Source organism: Poeciliopsis prolifica, unplaced genomic scaffold (genome assembly GCF_027474105.1).
Source record: "Poeciliopsis prolifica strain line A6 unplaced genomic scaffold, Auburn_PproV2 SCAFFOLD025, whole genome shotgun sequence".
Taxonomy (NCBI): domain Eukaryota; kingdom Metazoa; phylum Chordata; class Actinopteri; order Cyprinodontiformes; family Poeciliidae; genus Poeciliopsis; species Poeciliopsis prolifica.
In genome coordinates, this window is record NW_026562400.1 from 5,598,230 (window position 1) to 5,617,268 (window position 19,039).

The window sequence follows — 19,039 nt, forward strand, 5'->3', positions numbered from 1 at the left end:
TACATTTAAAATTATTAGATTACTGAAAGATCCTTTTTCTTCTATATCTTATGTGAGACCACTTTATATTGGTGCAAAAAAATTTAGGTTCATGTTTGCTCTTCGACATTTATGTTTTCCTTTCCCTCTCTCTTTCTTTTCAGTTAAAAATCAGCGTGATCTTGTTTGATAGACATGTTTACTCAAGCTCTAGATGGAATTCATTAGCCATAATTAAGCGTTTACTTGATCAGGAGGGTATAAAAAAAGGATTATGTGAAGTCAGATTAAAGGGAGCCGAGTGAAACCAACGAAGAGATTATCAAGTGCTGCCAGGCAAGCAGCCTGCCTTTGGAGTTGGGGCCTTTCTGATCGCTATCTCGTTAGTGCTTTATTCGTCAAGCACAAGCTAATGCTTGAAACAAGCTTGGCTTTATCCAGATTCCTCAGCAGGAGCATAACTGGAGATTATTTTTTGACCAACAGTAGAGTGCATGCACTGAGTCAGACAAAAGGTTAAACAGACTTGACTTGAGAGACCAGTGAAAACAGCTAGAAAAAAAATGCATCGAGGATGAGCATGCTCTCCTCACCGTTACATAAAAGATTATTTAATTTTTATTTTTTTATTATGCTTGGACACTTCAAGAATTTTAAGCAAGGTAATATACGTTTCACAGATAAAGGATCATATAGACACTCTAGGATTCAAACATTACAGAAAATCTTATTGCTTCTTAATATTAAAATCTTAATAGAACAAACCCTTATAACATTGTGTCCTAGTTACTTTTAAGGTCTATATGAGAAGAACAGCATCATCATCTGATTGATTTCTTAGGAAATTCTTAACTTAAAACACATTTTTTTAAAATCTTTGCATCTCTTTAGGATCTTACATACTCGTCAGATATTCAGTAACTTCAAAATAAGCAGAAAAATGCGTGTTGTTATCAAACTCGTGTAACCTGCACAAAATAATCAGCATGTATTTTATTTTGGCGAGTCAAGCGGAGCAGCACATTTTAAGTTCCGGGTAAGATGGACGCGGATCTCTTTGGATGACGGGTGCTGTGGCTGGCGGTGTGTGTTGGCGTTTTCCTGAAACGCTTAAGAACATTGCTATATCGACTCAAATTAAAACAGCCGATGTGCTACATTGGGTGTATTTATGAGAACCACTCGACGGTGAGTTGTTTATTCTCTTGTTTTTCTTAAAAGTTGAAACTCGGTGGCGACACGCCCACTTAAGTCTTAGATATTAGCCTTTTAAAATGGTTTTGTAGACTAAAGAAAATTATTCTTTTCTTGTTAATTATGTGGCCGAATTAAAGATGTGTTCTTAAAGTGTTGAATAAGCCCTTTGATTTTGTCCTTTAGGGATATTTGTAGCTATTTTTCATAATTAACAACCAGCTGCCAACAGAACTCTGCAGTTGGTTGGTTTCTTCGTAGTGGCGCAACAAAACCAGAAACCAATTCAATGTTTTTGAAATAGTATTTAAGTCGATTTATTGACTTTAGTGTCAATTAAACTTGAATAAAACTTAACTTTACTTTGATAGCTGACTTTATTTGATCTGTGACATTAATGTGAGCAACTTGAAACTTATTTGATTTCTGCCTAAAACTTTTTGGAATGTCGCGATGTAGTTTTCTGAATGTCTAGTTGTTAGATAGCAGTTTAACTCTGGTTAAATGCTAATTTCTGTTTTATGTATGACCTCATTTAGGTCAGATTTTTTTCCTCCCCGTTCCAACGTCAGGATGGCGAGCCATTGGATCACCACTGCTTGGCGGTAGGATGTAACTAAGCTAAACTACTTCTTTTTTTTTTTTTCCGGACCTGTGTTTTTATTTTTTCTCTATTTTTTCTTCTTCTTTGAATCATGGACTAAAACCAATTGGATTATTGTTTGGTGAATAATTAATCACCCTATCAACAACAAGAACGGACTTGAGTGAGGAGAAAGAAAAACTCTTGGGTGGCATCGTTTATTTATTTGTTTGTTGTTGTTTTCCTTATTGTTTATTGGTTTATTTATAAGAAAACATTATCATTATTATTATTATTATTATTATTATTATTATTATTAGTCAATAACTTCATAAATACATAAATAAATATAAATTCAAATACAATAAATAAACTACTACTGTTTATTCACACATGCCGAAACTTTCTGATTACTATATTTGGTTGTAGTCAGGCACCTAGCCCTAATTAGCGTTACACTCACAATACAAATTTGGCTTGTAGATAGGGTTCCTTATGTTTTTTATAAATGAGAATTGTTTTTCTAAATTTTTATTTTTTCTTCTGAGGAGGTTTTATCACCTCATTTCACTATGTGGTTTCAAAGTGGAACATGATTTATCAGAATATCTCTAGAGCTCAAAACAGGAGATCAGTGAATCTTATCAAAGAAGATTGTAATGCTGGTGTTGTTACTCGATGGAAAAGTGTCTTGTCTCTTAATCAAAGCTCCTGGTTTATTTTCAAGTGATTTTTTGACATACATGTCAGCACCTGAGTAATTCCTCTCACACAGCCATTACGTCTCCCATCTCTCCAATAATTTTTCTGCCCTGATCTAACTCAGAGGTATTTATACGAGAGTTCAATAATACCAAAAGACACTGACAGATTCCCTAACACAATTGTGTGATTAAGGTCAGAAATAATAAAATATTGCAGGCTTGTTGATTTTCTGATCTGCAAAGCACACCATGTTGGCTTGCTCTCGAGAACTTTGAAAAATTGCAATAAAGCCCGAGTGGTTAAAACCGAAGACTAACTGCTGCCTGCCAAAACATGCAAATTTCTCCTCTGTGACCCACTGGTGTCTGGGGCCTGTTTTGCTGAAAAAAGAAATCATGTTTATGTTAAAAATTAGATTAATGTCTAGGTTATTCTGACACATAAATATGATTTTATCTAAACCATTCAATTATAACCATTGCAGAATCTATCTGCATATATACAAATAAATCCAATTCTCAGTTCCTTTGCTGAATGTCTTTCCTTCCTTCTCTCTGCCCCCTTCTTGTGAGATTACTGGCCAAATGGGCCACAAAAGCCGCAAAGGAATAAATAAAAAACACAGCAACGGATGTGTGGGAAAAGCAAGGTAGTCCATAACCTTATTGTATCAGTCAATTATTGTTCCATCGAAGCACAACCAGTTTAAAGTTAACATTTCTGAATTACATTTGAAAGAAAATGACTTATTTGAAATTTTCCTGAATAGTGAAAACCTGGAAAACTGAGATGTTTGGTTTGAAACAATAAACATGAACATTTTTGAAAATTGGCATTTTTATATTGCAAGTTTACAAAATTAAGCATAATGATTAATCCTGATAATGTCGCGAGAGTGTGATTGATGAGATTATAGTTTTATTTGATTGACAGCACTTATTTATTTACATATGCATTATTTGTGTGAATGCTTTATATTTCAGTTTGGTTGAATTTGTTTTTAGAGAAAGAGAATGAAGGATGAGGGTTATTTTTCCTAGTAGACCAAGGTCCACCAAAATCTATGACCTGCATATATTTATCTGTGTGAATGTGAAGATGCTGAAGGATAAATCAGTGAACTGTTCACTGACCAAGTTGCCATGGCAGAGTCTGTCTGAAAAGAAAATGTGTTTTTATGGACCACTGATTTTCTCTCCACAGGGGAGTGAAGCATCCAACCTTCCTTTTTTCTCTTTTTAACTATTTGTTTAATTCGTACTTAAATTTGAAACAAGAACAACAAAAAGAACTGAAGTACTTCAGTCATCTTTCCTCTGAGTTTTACTGCTATACATGTGGCTTATAGCTTTTCCCCGAAGCACTGCCACCCTGCAGACGTAAGCATTCATTTCCTAAATGTGTGCACTTTTTGCACAATGAAATGTTTTCATACATCCACTCTGGAATATGGCACCCTCACTCCACAGTAAGCAGATTACATGAGAGTATAACAAGTTTCACTGTGGCTTGAAAATAAATCAGCTTGTACTTGAATATCTACACATCAGAGCCTTTGCTTACTGTAATTACAATGTGCAATAAATCAAAATGGAAACTGGATGTGTTTGCAGTAGATTTTCTTTTTACCAGCTGATTTTTTTTTTTTCCCAGATGAACCTATTGCTGAGGCAGCTTTTCTTGAGACAACAAGCTCAAGAGAATTGCACATGTCTCAGCAGATATGAAAAACCGACATCAGAGGTAATGAAGTGACTGAAATAAGAATGCAGTGTGTTGTGCAAACTTGTTTACCTACGTCATCCGGGAAATAGAACTTTTATGCTGCAGTAATCTTAGCTTAGAATGCATAATTAATTAAATAAAAGTAAATAATCTGATGGATAGGTGGAAAATGTCTTCTCTTCCAAAAGTGGCTGTTATATTTACAGATTTATAGTAAAGTCAGTCACAAGATTGACACAATATGTTCATTTCAGTATTCCTTCCTTTCAGGTAACAAATACCAAAGACATGGACAAAAATGTACCTTTTCTTGTAGATTTCATTTGTATATTTGAATTCAACAACATTGCCGCAATCAAAAAAAATCCACAAATAATTCCGGGCTTTCTTCAGACTTTGTGTGTTGGGGTGCAGTGAGAGCAGTGGGGTAGGATTCTGTAGGGCACATCGCCCTTCCAAAAGCCCAAGAGGGCAGCAGGCTGTCACAATCACTCGTAAGCAAAACCCTTTTCAGAGATTCATCAGCATTTCACACTGTGTGGACTGAAGTGATAAAGTCATTTGAATGTAGTCTGTGTTTTGAGAGCAGCTTATTAAAAATGCAGCAGTGGAAAGTATCCTGATGCTTTAATTAAGAAGAAGTTACAACACAGTCTCCAGATGAGCCAGATGGCCACAATCTCTGATTCCAGTTCTGCTGATGGTTTCTCTCTGCTCTGAAGGGATTTGTTATTCCCAAATGCTGCCAAGAGCTTCCTTAAAAGGAGTTCTTGGGTGTTTTTTATTTGAAATGCCTTAAGACAACTTTTAGCACTAAATTGGCACTATATAAATCAAACTAAAGTGATGTGAATATTATTTAAATAAAAACTGCTCCAGCGACAACATCCATCTCATTAGAGCTACACAATTTAAAGCTTCACCAGACTAGATGATTTTTATACCCCAGTCATATTATTGTGCATCTGCCTGCAAAGATATGTGCTCTAAAGTAAATAATGTCATAGTATCCACCTTCTACACATCTCTTCCTGCAACATACATCATTTTATCTCCATTTTGCTCTTTGACTGTCACATTTAAAGAGAACAATAATGCGTGCCAAATTATTTTTTTCTTCATCTTGGGCCAATTCTGACCAAGTGCTTAATAATTGGTGCTAAAATCAGTTAACAGACAGAGCATAGATGGTTAAACTTTATCATGTACATTGTGAACACATAAAACTCAAGTGATAATAAAACTAGTTGATTGTAAATATACTACTACTAATAATAATATGAGCTTAGAATCTGGCTAAAACACTTTTGATTGACTTACACTTTAAATGTTTATGTTGAAGTAAGGCGCAAAGGTAACAGAGGAGAAAAATAAACTTTCTTTTGTTTTGTTTATAGACTATTTTGTCTTATTTTTTTAAATTGATAATGTCAAAGTTATGGTCTTCTATTAAAAACAAAGATACAAAACTGCAAATCCATTAATCAAATTCTTAGCAACATCAAATAAGACAGCTCCGAAGAAAAACAAAACAACATGAAAACTTGAGTTAAACAAATCTTATAAGAACAGAAGAACCTTTCATCATTTAGATGTGTTTTTTGAGTAATAAAAAACTCAAGAGTAGAAAAGATTAAAGCTCAGCAAAACATATTTCCAGAATTTCATGTCAGTATTTTTTTTTTAATTCCACCTTTACAAAATGAAAAAAAAAAACTATCATTAGACAAACTAAGTCTAGCTGTTTTACCACACAGGAAATGAATATTAACAACAAATTATTGATTTGAAGTTTGATTGAATTGAAGTTTCTCTTCTGAAGTTTTCATTTCTTGTCAGTGTCTAGGATGATTGGTTGAATCAAGGAAGAACAAGAAGTTATCAGGAAATGTAGGCCTCTTAAGATAATGAACACTTTGGTTTCCAAGGCTACCAGAAGATGCCATGCAGCCGTGCCGACTTGTCAGTTTCAATTACAAAACGACTGATTAGCATCAAGGTACTTGTGCAGGAGGAAGAAGCAGAGCTTTCCAGATCTCCAGACAGCTATGCAACTCGGGGGCAATCAAAGTGTGTGATTGCTGTCATCTCACAAGGGTTCTGTTTGTGCAAAAAATTAGCTGCAAAATCACCAAGAGGTCACTTTTTTCATTTTGAAGTACATCTTGGGTGCATTTTTACTCTTACACTTAAAAGATTTCTGGAAGTTTGACCTATTTACCAGAGTTATAAATCTTTAGTAAACGTAACCCATAACTTTGTGTTTTATTTAATTTATAAAACCACTGTACAGCTAAAGACACATATTTTATTTATCTCCGTTGCTTTCCTTAGGTCAAAACAGAGGACATAATCAAACTAATAAGAAAATTAGGCTTGATCAAATTACTTCTGCCTTGGTGGTTAATGATACTGCAAACTTTGGAATCCCTTGAAGCAAGGAATGCATATTTATCGGATGGTCACAGTACACATGGAGCTAAATTAACTTTGAAATCACAGATCACCATGCTTCTGTGGACCTTTAGGCTCTCTCAGCTTCAAATCCTCACAGCACAGCAATCACTGCACCTTAGAGGCAGCAAATGACTTTGACATGTGCAGTGTCAGCATACCTTCACTGCCATTTCTATTTACACAGAAAAAAATCAGATTGCATGTTATGAGGGTTGGGATAAACATTGCTTTTTTTCTTAGGCTCTGTAGATTCAGTCAACAATAATTATAGTGCAACAATTCCTTTACCTGGGACCTGATGTAGCTGTGCCGTGGCTTCTGTCGGTGCCCAAGGCCATTCTGGCGCTCGGTCAGACTTCACAGCCACAGAGCTCTCAGTCCCACAGTGGGAGCTCATGTACAATGTCAGATGTCAGGTGGTATTATCTGGGTCCCAAAAAGAGGACTCCATTGTTTGTGAAAGCCCTGGTCATTGTCACACCACATCTCTTGCCTCCAGGAGAAATGGGATAAGAAAGATTCTAAAGTGATCTAATTCTCTTAACTGTGATTGGAAATGTGGTTTACTTATACAGTAAAAATTATGTGGGAAATGCCTCATAGGTTGCACCGTTTCACACACTTAAATGTAGTTTTAAGTAAAGTGTGTGGAATTTTTTCTGTAATACAAAATAAAAAAATAAATGATATATCGGGCTTTCTTTTCAATATATCTTAATGACTTTGCCTAGCAAAAGTATTAGTAATATGTATCCACAAACTTCAATATTTTACTGGGATTCTATTGTAGTAAAACAACACACATATTATTTTTTCAGGAATACAAATTTAAAAATGTGCATTCATGGTCAGATCATTTTAAACTAGAACATGTAAATGAAATCCAGAAGTGCTAATTGCCTTTATTTGCCACTTTATTGGTAAATAAAGTCACTCTGAGTAATTCCATCTTAATAGAAATGTAACTGTTCACTGAAAGCCAAAGAGGCTGTTGTTAGGAAACATTAGTGAACAAACAGAATAATGTTGACCAAGGAAAAATGGGAAGATAGATCATAAATAAGGCTGTTGAAATGTTTAAAGTAGGAATAGGTTATGAAGCAATATCTCACACTTTGGACATCTTTATTCAGTTCATCATCTGAAAATGGCAAACAGAACTGCTAACCTATGAAAATATGGTCATACAGCTTCACTGGTTGTTCAGACCAGGGAAACAGTTATCAAAGAACCAACCAAAAGTCCATAAGTGGAAAGAAAGTGTGGTAGAAAAGGTTTTACAAGCAGCAGGGATAGCCAGTGCTTTAAGAGGATTGTGAAGCAAAGTCAATTTAAGATTTGGGAAAGATTCACAAGGTATGGATTACAGCTAAATTTAGTGCTTCATGAGTCAACACAAACACGTGTCCACAGGCCATGAGCTACAATCACCCAGAAAAAAAAAACGAAAAAAAAAAAAAAATTCTTGGCCCAAGGAGAAAAAGGATACGACTCTTGCTCAGTGATCCAAAGTGCACCATTAATACTTGCATTTGTTTTTTAAAATAAAGTTCTCAAAGTATGTAGAAAAAGTGGAGATTCACAGAATCAAAGTTGCTTGAGGTGCAGGAAAGCAATGTCAAATTCTGGTGTTGGTCTAAGTCTGAAGTCAAGGCAGCCGTCTATCAGGAAACTGTACAGAAGGTCATGCTTAACTTTTTGATTACTGAATTTGATACCACAAACCATTATATACAATTAATAAGTTATTAACTTTTTAAAAATGAAGATAGTTGAGACATAAGCTTTCTTATGACCCCAACCAGAACACACAGACACAGAAGTGAGGGGATGATTAAATCAACTTGCAACTGAGCTCAGCCTTTTCCTTACTTAGAATTCTGCTGATTCTATTCACACACACATTGACACACACTCACAAATGCTAACATGTTCACAGACCAGTGCACAGACACATCATCCTCAAAAGAGAGCTGCAAGGTGAAACATGATGAAGAAGAGTCCAATTATCCTCCAGAGAAATGTCTCTGCCTGGAAGGCCTGGAGTTTCTGATAAATTTACAACTTTTGACTTAGATGGACACCTGAGGTGGTAGTTGAGGCCAAGATTATGCTGCAGCATCATGTTGTGCTGCAGGAAGGATTGGCACACTTCAAAAAATTGATAGTATCCTGAAGGGAAGAATTAATGAAGGACACCAATAATTTTGGCGCCGTCATACATTTTAACAGACTTCATGTAATGTAATATAATATAATATATAGACATATTGCATTATTCTGGCATTTAGCAAATAGAGATTATTTTTGTAACCTTAACTAGACAGGAACAATTTGTCAACTTTGTTGTTGGATCTGGAGAATGCAAGTTTTGTCCCTCTTTTATGCAGGATGTAAATGTTTGATTTCAGCTGTACATTCACTCTAAATGCAGAAATAAAATGAAGAATCATATCAATAAAATGAAAAAAAAAAAAAAAACTCCAACCACACAGCCATTGATGTATTCACAATGTGAAACCACAAACATAATGAGATGAATTACTTTAAAAATTAAAAATGTTTTTTTGAATTTCTAGTTACTTTCCTGCTAATCTTGATCGTGCATTGCCAATGGGTGAGACACAATTACCTTTTTTTTTACTTAAAAACACATTTTCATTTTTTAATGAATAATAACTTCTTCTGCCACATTACGTTAATTACATAACTGCTTTGTTATTGTTGTTGTTGGGATCTGTACCATATGGCTGATAGCCAAAGTTCTTTGTTAGGTCAAAGTAACATGATAATGCCAGGACCGAGAGTTTCCTAGTTGTATTTTGCATTTTAAACCATCTGTCACTTGTTTTGTGTCTGCTCAGAGTGTGTAAATTAAGCAAATTGCAGCTGTAAAACCAGATCCATCCTCCATGGAGGCAAGCCTTGAAGGAAAATATGAAAACCAATACATGTTTTGTACATGCAAGAAAAAAAGTCTGCAGCTTATCAATAATGAGATCACTTGCTGATAGTCACGATCTGTGCTTATAGTCACAATCTGTCTGCCTGTAAGCACCTTTCTGTTTCTGTTTTTAGGGCTACATTTTTCCAAACAGATAAATATGTTTTCTGTGCCGCATCAGGGAGGAAAACAAATTATGTATCCAAGTGTTCACTGTAACAGTTATAACTTTAGTTCTGTTCTGAAGAACAGAATGCTTAATCCTCAACTAACAAGTGTAACTCCACTATTCACTAAACATCAAATACACTAAAGTTAAGTAGTTTCAAACTCCTAAAATACTTATGTCGTTGTATAGTTCCCTTAACATATTGGTTTTTAATACACATTGTTAACCACTTGCCCATGTTTCCAATCAGAAAATCTGCAGCTGCCAATCTGTTTTTCTGATTTTTTTTTTTCGAACAATAAATTTGCTTGAGTGTGAAGAAAATCTTCAAATGCTTTCTTTGAGGACTGGTTTTGGTTCAAAGGAAGGGTTAATTTAGTGGTGGGAAAAATGGACCCACTTATTAAACATATGTAAACAACATTCATCTGTTATACATAATGCAGAGACAATATGAGACTACAATACAATGCGACCTGGGGAGTTAATCTACTCAATAGCACGACAAGTTGCTTAGTCAATGAGAGATTTCAGAATAAATTAACATAAGAATTTCCCCTGAGGTCTATTCTAATCAGAGCATACCATCGTTTTCTGTTCCTGCTTAATGAATCATACGAATTATAGTCATATTATAAATGGCAAGTCTTTGCAGGGCTATTAGTTTGTTTCTTTAGGGGTCTAATAGAAGACATGCTTCATTTAGGGCCCTGTAGTGTCCCGCAGCAACAAAAAATGAATTGCATTATTTTCAACTGCAGCCATTTTCCAATGATCTTATCAGAAGTGCACTAATATAATGTGGCAGAGGAAGTTATTATTCCAGACCAGCCATCTCACCCTCACTTCATAATAGCATTCATCTTCCTGAGCAGGTCCTTTACTTCTACCTCTCCGTCCTCCTCGCATATTTCTCTACATTCTTTCTTAATTACAAAAGATGTATTCCATCAGTAGATACTTTCCCGGTGAAGATTGATATTCAGCAAGAGCTGGCATTTAACTTTCATTTTAATGCTAATGCTTTTTTTTTTCTGTATTGTAAACCAGCTTATGGAATGTGCAGCAGCATGAATGCATTAGCTTCTTATTCATTGCACTGATTAAACTTTGGTGCATCTAAACAAGAATTTGATGAGATTTCATTGGGTAAAGCAAATAATTCCCCATCAGCTGAAGAGTATTTTTTTTATTTATCTTCCAAACACGGTGAACTGTGTTACATTTAGCTGGTAGTCTGGAAGAGAATGGACCACAAAGCTTTTTGTTTATCTTCGAACTTGTTTATCATCAGTGAAGTAAAACCTTGAACTTCTATCTCTATTGCAAAGTTCAACTGACTATAGATGGGTATCGTGCAGCAGAACAAAAAAAGTTCTGAATTAGTGGGAAAATTTTGCAGGAATAACCTGCAAGATAAATGGAGCCTTTTTTGATGGAACAAGGGCCAGAAGATTGGCATAGACTGATTGTAAAAAAGTATTCACCCCATTGAATATTTTACTCTTTTTCTTACGTTTACAAATCAGTCAACAACGTTGGTCTTGTGGAAAATGCCACATGTTCGCTGGATTGTGCCTTGTATTCTTGTCTGGACTGTGATTGGCTGGTCTGCATGTCAATCATGGTCGACAACCTCTCAAAGCCTTAATGTGTTGGAACATTCTAGATTGTGGCAAAACAGGGTTTTTTTGTATTAGCCTGCAGTAGTTCAACAGTTTAGCAGCCCCTGGAAGCTTTGCAAATATAGAAGTTTGAAGGTGAAATGAATGCAGAAAAATATTCAGAAATACTGTAGGAAATTTTGTTTCCATCTGCAAGAGAACTATGGCTTTGGAGAACATTTATTTTCCAGAAAGACAACTGACCTGAAGGATCCAGCTAAACTGACAAAGAAATGGTGTGAAAATAAAGAAGTGGATGTTTTGGAATGGGTGAGTCAAAGCCCAGACCTCAATCCGATTGAGAATTTGTAGCAGGTCTTGAGAAGGGCTGTTCACAGCCGATGTCCACCCAACCTGACAGAGTTTGGCCAGATTTACAAGTAGGAAAGGAGTAAAATTGTAGTGTCAGATGCCAATCCTGACAGAGAGCTATCCAAACACACTCCATGCTGTGATTGCAACAAAAAACAAAGGTGGATCTACTAAATACTGACTCGATGAGGATGAATATGTATGCAATGATTTATTTTATGTTAAATATTTGTATATAATTGTCATTAATTTTGTTATTACTATTTTATGATTATTAATTTCCACTTTAACATTATAGAGGTTTTCTTTTTTTTTGCAAAAAAAAAAATCTAAATTGTATTGGTCGTGATTGATTTGGAGATGCAATAAAATGGTTAAAACATCCAAAGAGGTGAATACCTTTTATTGACACTATACAAGTTTACTCTTACTTTCTGGGCTCTCCACTCATCAACTGTTGATTAACAAAGTTACATATACTCTATATGTTTGATAATATGACTGGCCTGGCTCCTTTTGTATGAAAGGTGTGTATACACAACAATTCACTAAATGTCATTTTAAACATGAACGTTCAACCAGACTGCAGAAATGTTCTCAGCTCCAACTTCAATGTTAGCACACACATATTTCTACAATTATGGTCCAAATGGTAACACCAGAGGGTGTGCTGGCCAAACTTTATTTATTCTAGTTTTAATGTTATGTTCCCATATTGAAATTAAGTAGAATTTCGAAAATAATCATAAGAATATGATTCATTATTTCACTGAATCTTATTCCTTGCTTTTTGAAAACTTTAACTTTCATGACTGTAATCTTTACAACTTAAGACTTAAGCTACTAAGCTCACCTACATGTATGGTTCTATAAGTCTGTCTCCTTATTCTATTCAAACTAAACATGTACATATAGTAATTAACCTTAATTTAATCTACATACTAGAACAAAGAGGCATCTGATTCATTCTGCATCTGTCACCATGTTTCCCTCTTGTTAAAGGTTTGAAGCAGTCCCATTCAGACTGAATGTAAGGGCATAGTTGTCTGATTACTTTAATAATACATGAGACGTCTAATGAAGACATTCAGAAGGAGGCACAGTACTTGTTTGTGTGATACTGAGTGTTGATTAAAGTTTGTCTGCTTGGCATTTGAATAATGCGCAAACACTGTGGAGAAATGGCAACCATTAACCTTTCAAAGGCCCTCTTATTTTAAACAACATTGTATCTGGCTGTTCCAATTCATGATTCCTATTTTCCACTACATTACCCCTTAGTGATTCCAAATGTGCCCCTGTCAACACAAAGGTGTATGTGGGGACTTTCACTGTAAGCTATCCAACAAGTTGATAATACTGTCAAAGTTGCTATCCAAGTATATGTGTGGTGTGAAACAGAGGAGTCCTCTGATTTAGAACTGTGTAAGATTCAAATCATAAATTTAATAACTTTGGTCTTGACTTGATGATTTCATGAGAGATTTGGACTTGACTTGGCCTTTCACTCTAATAACTTGTGATGTCTCTTCAACTTGAGTTGATCCTGGAGCCTGGAAATTCACAAGCTCCGTGACTAGCATAGCATAGCATAGTACAGTATAGTTTAGTTTTGTATCTTATAGTGAACGTAACACTATACTCATTTATTTGGTTAATTCCTTTGAGTTTTATATTTTATTTACTTCTTGCTGTAATCATTTAATCAAGGCATCATTTATTTTTAGTAAATTATCATTGTCTTGTAAATAAACAATGACCAATGAATAACTACTTTCATAAACACAATTGTTAATTGTTGAGAATTATGCAATGAACACAACTAATACAAACATTCTTTCACAGAAAAGAGGTTGAAAGTTGGATGTCTTAGTGTGCTCAGAATCTTGCACTTACTTGGTTATTTTGGTCTTTGTGATTTCTGGCATGTTTTTTGGCTTTTAATAAGGTAAAGATATATACTTTTTTTAATCTCAGAAGTGCAACTGTAAATTATGAAAACAAATTAGGAATGAAAAACAAAGCTTTTTTTTTAATGAGATGTACCAGTAAAAATAAATAAATAACATTTTGCCAACTCCTACCAGTCATAATAAAGCAAATTGTCAAATGAAAAGAAGTGTGGTTTCAAATAGCTGAAGCGAAGCCAGATGTCATAAAAATTCTGAGTCAGTTCAGCAGCAACCCTTCCCTTTGTTAAAATTTCTTTGTAGAGTGATTTGTGATGACTTTGAAACAATAAAAGCTGATTGCAGATGAGTGTGCTCTCTATTTTGACAAGGACTTTGCACTAGTCTTTTTGTTCATTGCAAAACATATTTTATAAAATGCTGATACAATCACACATAATCAGAAATAGCAGTGACTCAGAGTATGTATCTGTCCTAATTATTTGGGAAAACATTAGCCCCTGTTAGATCACAGTAAATATACTGTATAGAAAGTAAAATATGTGGTATATAATTGTATGTTGAGTGGCGCACGCAGCATGCCGACTAAGACTAAGCAACATATTTGCCACTACTTTCTACCACAGTCACGCCATGTGCAAATGTTGATGTCGGGTAAAACCGCCAAAAATCTGTCAGTTTCTGAGCTAATGTTCAGCATATGGTCACAAGAAATAACTGTGACAGTCAACACCAAAAGGTGCAAACTTCTCTAAACAAGTGAACAACATGCCATCTGTGGGATATTTCCTGCTATTTCTGCAAAGAAGAGTGATTTCAAAGAACAGAAGATAAAAAATAGCTGAATGACATGCAAAGGAAATGCAAAATACAGGACTCTGCCCTGTGTTTTTCTGTTACTCAGCCTTCCTCAATAATTGTCTACCTTTTGAATCCACTTCAAAACTTCACATACTCAAACATAACAAAAAACTGGATTCACAATCTACTTTGTGTAACATCGTTTTGTCAAAGTATAAACCAAAAAAAGTGAACAGGGAAGTAAAGTTAAGTAAAATAAAGTTTCTGAATCACTTTTGTTGGACAGGTTCTCTCAAAGTAATTGGACTTACTTTTATCAGGCTCAAAATGACTCAGGAGAAGTGGTTCTGAAAGAAACAGTTCTTTTAACAACGAGCAGGACTCCCATCATGTCTTAGCTACATCTTTTCAAACTCCCAGAGGTCATTTTCTGAAAAGTAAACAAACAAGAAAAGAAAAGTCAAGTTCTTTGTGAACAGTAAATGATGAAAAGCCATGTTCCATGTTGATGGAATGTCCACCTTCCCACACCTGCTGTGCAGATTGCCAATTTTGAAGCTGTACTACTGTTTTTTGCTAGCATCTTGTGAAGAAACATGCCACCAACTGGGACTGAAGTTGAGTTGTTTGCCTTAAGAAGAAAACCTGGACCTTTTTCCCCAAAACACCACATTCACCATTCTAGTAATTAAATTCTTATCAATATTTTCTTAAGGAAAAAAACATCAATATTTTGTAATTCCTAGATTTCCTTTTAACTTGGCCTAAAATGCAAACCTTGGACATTCTGCAAATATTCTGAACAAAATTGATGATGCAACATGGTGCAACACTTTCAGTTTAACAATACTGAGGAGATAGTAGGTAAAAAGTTTAGCTTTCTGACAAGGAAACAGTTTCACAACATTGATGTGGTGGTAACATAGTGAGACATTATTATACAAACCTTTTTTCTGAGTGCATTGATCAAAGCAGACCTGTTCAAGTTATGGCCTACAAGTCACATCCGGTCTACTTATTATATTTATTTATTTATTTTATTTAATTAAAAGCTGTTCATGATATCAATACACTGGCTAAATATGTTGAAGTTAGTATCTAAAAAGCTAAAGTCACACTTCCTAAAATATTTATTTGGATATATGAATAAGGTGACCACAGAGTAACTCTCATGTACAAAGTTAATTAATATTTCTTCAAAACGTCAACACTTAACAAAAAGCAGTGATCAGTTATCTGCCACAAAATACCAGTCGGTGCATCTCTGCTACAGTACCTCTTTCATCCATGTCTTTTTTTTTATATTTCTTCACACAATTATACAAAACAACATGAAAACACTCTTTATCAATTCTTTATCTGTTTTGGATCTCTTTGCATGCTTTGTATGAGATCCATTAGCTTGGCAGACAGCATGTATTTGATCAATGAGAAGTGTGCTGTGAGGCTAAGTCTTTCTCGTTTAGAGTTCATCTCGTCCCTCAGAACTACAGGGAATCTTTATTTTAAAGTTTTGTTGAGACGATACTAGAACACATGCATTAATGTTTGGAGTGTATTATTCACTTTCAGATTTACTTGGTGAACTTGTTTGCATGCAAGTGTTTTACTTTAAATCTAAATAAACTGGGGTGTTGCTTTTGGTAAAATTCATTAATTACAACATTTTTAAATGGTAACTATCTGATTTTTCAAATCAGATTATCAAGTAGTACAGAACAGAAGGTGACAGCATAGATCAGTATATATCTGTAAATATTTTTATTTAATACAGTCATTACAGAACAATAAAAACAAACACTCTGAATCAAAGAGAGACGCATACGCCTAACAACTTGAACCTGACACTGCACTTTGTGTCCAATTTGTATTTTATCAAACTTTTTTTTTAAGTTTGTAAAGTTTAATGTGAAAATATGGCACATTTATACCGACACAGTTAAATGGTTTCAGTGGCTGCAGCTAATTGTTTACGGCAGGTGGTAGCACTTTATCTCATATAAATGAGATATACAGCTATAATTATGAGAGCTCCTTCCATCAAAGCTGTGTTTATCTTTTTCAGCTGTTACATCATTGTTCAGGAACGCTCACTGGTGTCAGTGGTTTTGTAAAGATACTCAACTTGGGTGTGCAACATGAGGAACAATGAGATTTTGTTTCTGAAATTGAGACCAGAAAACAAAAGCCTTTCCCTCAAATTTTGGCTTGGTTCTTCTGGTAAAATGCTAATTTTTGGTCAGAATCCCCCTCTGGTTTGTTCATATGCTGTAGGCAATGTCTGATAACACGCCTATTGTTTGATAGCATTGGAATACCAGTGCGTGCACACACACATGCATTAAATAACATTAGCATGGATGTACACTCACACTGACACATGCACAGCAAGCAGTCTGTTTCTCTCATGCACAAACACACACACATGCAAACTGCTGCTGTGGAAGGGGGACAAGTGTCAGCTGGAGGCATAGGAAGATAGGCCGCCCCCGCTACACAGTTAATCTTAATGAAAAACGATTCTGCCTCCAAACTGGGTACTTTGGCTGACATCCATTGATGTTCTCCCCTCAATGTATTTATTATTTTTATAATGTGTCATATAGCTTAAAATCACTACATTTGACATTTACTAAACCTATTATTCAGCCTTCCTAGTTTCCCTGCATGTCTCTGGTTGTCAGATAAACAGCAAATTATCGTTTTGATTAACTGGAAGAAACTAATAAAGAATACATAATGCACTTTTAAGTGTGCTCCTATAACATTAAAATTGCATTGAATTACATTTAGCTCGGTATTTTTCACCCCTAAGTGACTCGAAGCCTCAATAATTAAATTGTAATACGATATTTGCTCTTTTTCAAGCAACTTACATTATTGTGTCAGCCGTATTTAGTATAGCAAGTCAAGTTTTATTTATAGAACTCTTTTTATTTAATTGGATGCAACAAAGGACTTTCCAAAATTTTTCAATTCAGTAGAGATGCATTGTTAAAATCATCAGATTGAACAGACAAAACAAATTATACTGAAATACTTAAAAAATTAAAACACAGAAATGATAGCATAAATAGTAAGTGAACTGTACTTGCTATGATTAGTCATTACTTAAATAACAAAAATAATACAATATTATTAGATAATATAAAAACTGCTAGAAGTCAGAAAAAAAATAGATGGACCTTCAATTTAATCCAGTTCTTAAAAGGAAAGGCATTTGTACCACCTTTAAAATCAGTGTGATGAGAGGTCACTTTCTGGTCCTTGTCACCATAGTGACTAAATTTTGTGGTAGTTGCAGTGGCTATAATCCTTTACAATTACAATAATCTCAACATTTTAGAAGCATAAACTAAATTCTCTGCTCTGGACTAGGATAGAAACAGCCCCATTATGGAAATGTATTTCAAATGTTAAGATGCATTCTTTGTGACATTTCTAATGTGATTTGTGAAACTTAAATTTGAATTAAATATGACACTGGTTTAGACCTGATCTAAAAGGTTAATTGCCATTTGAAGGGTCATTGCCAATTTAAAGAGTTGGGCTGTGTCACATTTATTTACATCATCTTTGCAGATTTCATGCTTTTGAATATTCATGCACATTTTTGGCTGCAGTTTTGTTTTCAGAAAGCAGCTATTCTGTTTGTTGCAGATAAGGAAAATATTAAATAAATAAAAGTATTAAGAAAATTGAACAGCGACCATTGCAGAGTGCCTCCCCCAAACTTACAGAATATCTTGGTACAATACAGCTTGTGAAAAAGTTTTCAAAAATAGTTTTTTTTCTCAAAACAAAATGAACATGACTAAGGATCACTGAGGAAAATCTAGTCTGACATGAACAAGCAAGAATGAAATCTTCTTTGAATCAACTTATTTTTACTCAGTACCATTAAATTAAAAGAGAAGATAAAACTTTAACTTAATCTACAGGCTACTTATCATAACATGGATCCAAAAAAAATTAAAGGAGTACTTAAGTTATAATAGGATAAAAGTGATCAAAAGACCACTGGTTTTTCATGATAATTTAACTGGCATAATTCAAAGCAGCTGAAGGATTACACAATGTAGGCCATTAATCACCCCTGCAACAAGTATGAATGACACAAGGCTTAGAATATTGGAAATCAGTTTTTCAAGGGAATAAACATCAAAAGGAAAACTAGATATTTACCAGGAAGGCCATAGTGTGCCACAAAGAGAATTGCTCTCCTCTCTTATTATAAACAAGAACTTCAAGCTCAGTCCTGACCCTTTGCCCCAGTCAAATGGTGAACTTTGCAGTGAGACTTCCAATTTACTTCTTTGGTTGTTGCAGCACTAGAGGAGACGTGCTTCATCATTACTTCTCAGCAGATAGACACAAATCTCAACTCAGCAATCTTGTTGCTCGGGGACCTTCTGCCGGCTTGGTTTATTTCTAAATTCTTGGAATGACGCAGAGCATTAAGGAACCACTGTGCTTAAGTGAATGAAGAGAGTTGACACTCTAACTCTGAATAGCCAAGGGCTTTGACACTTAATTAAGTCCTCACAGTTCTCTTCAGTATTCATTAATGTAAAGAACTGCTGAATCCAGCGAACA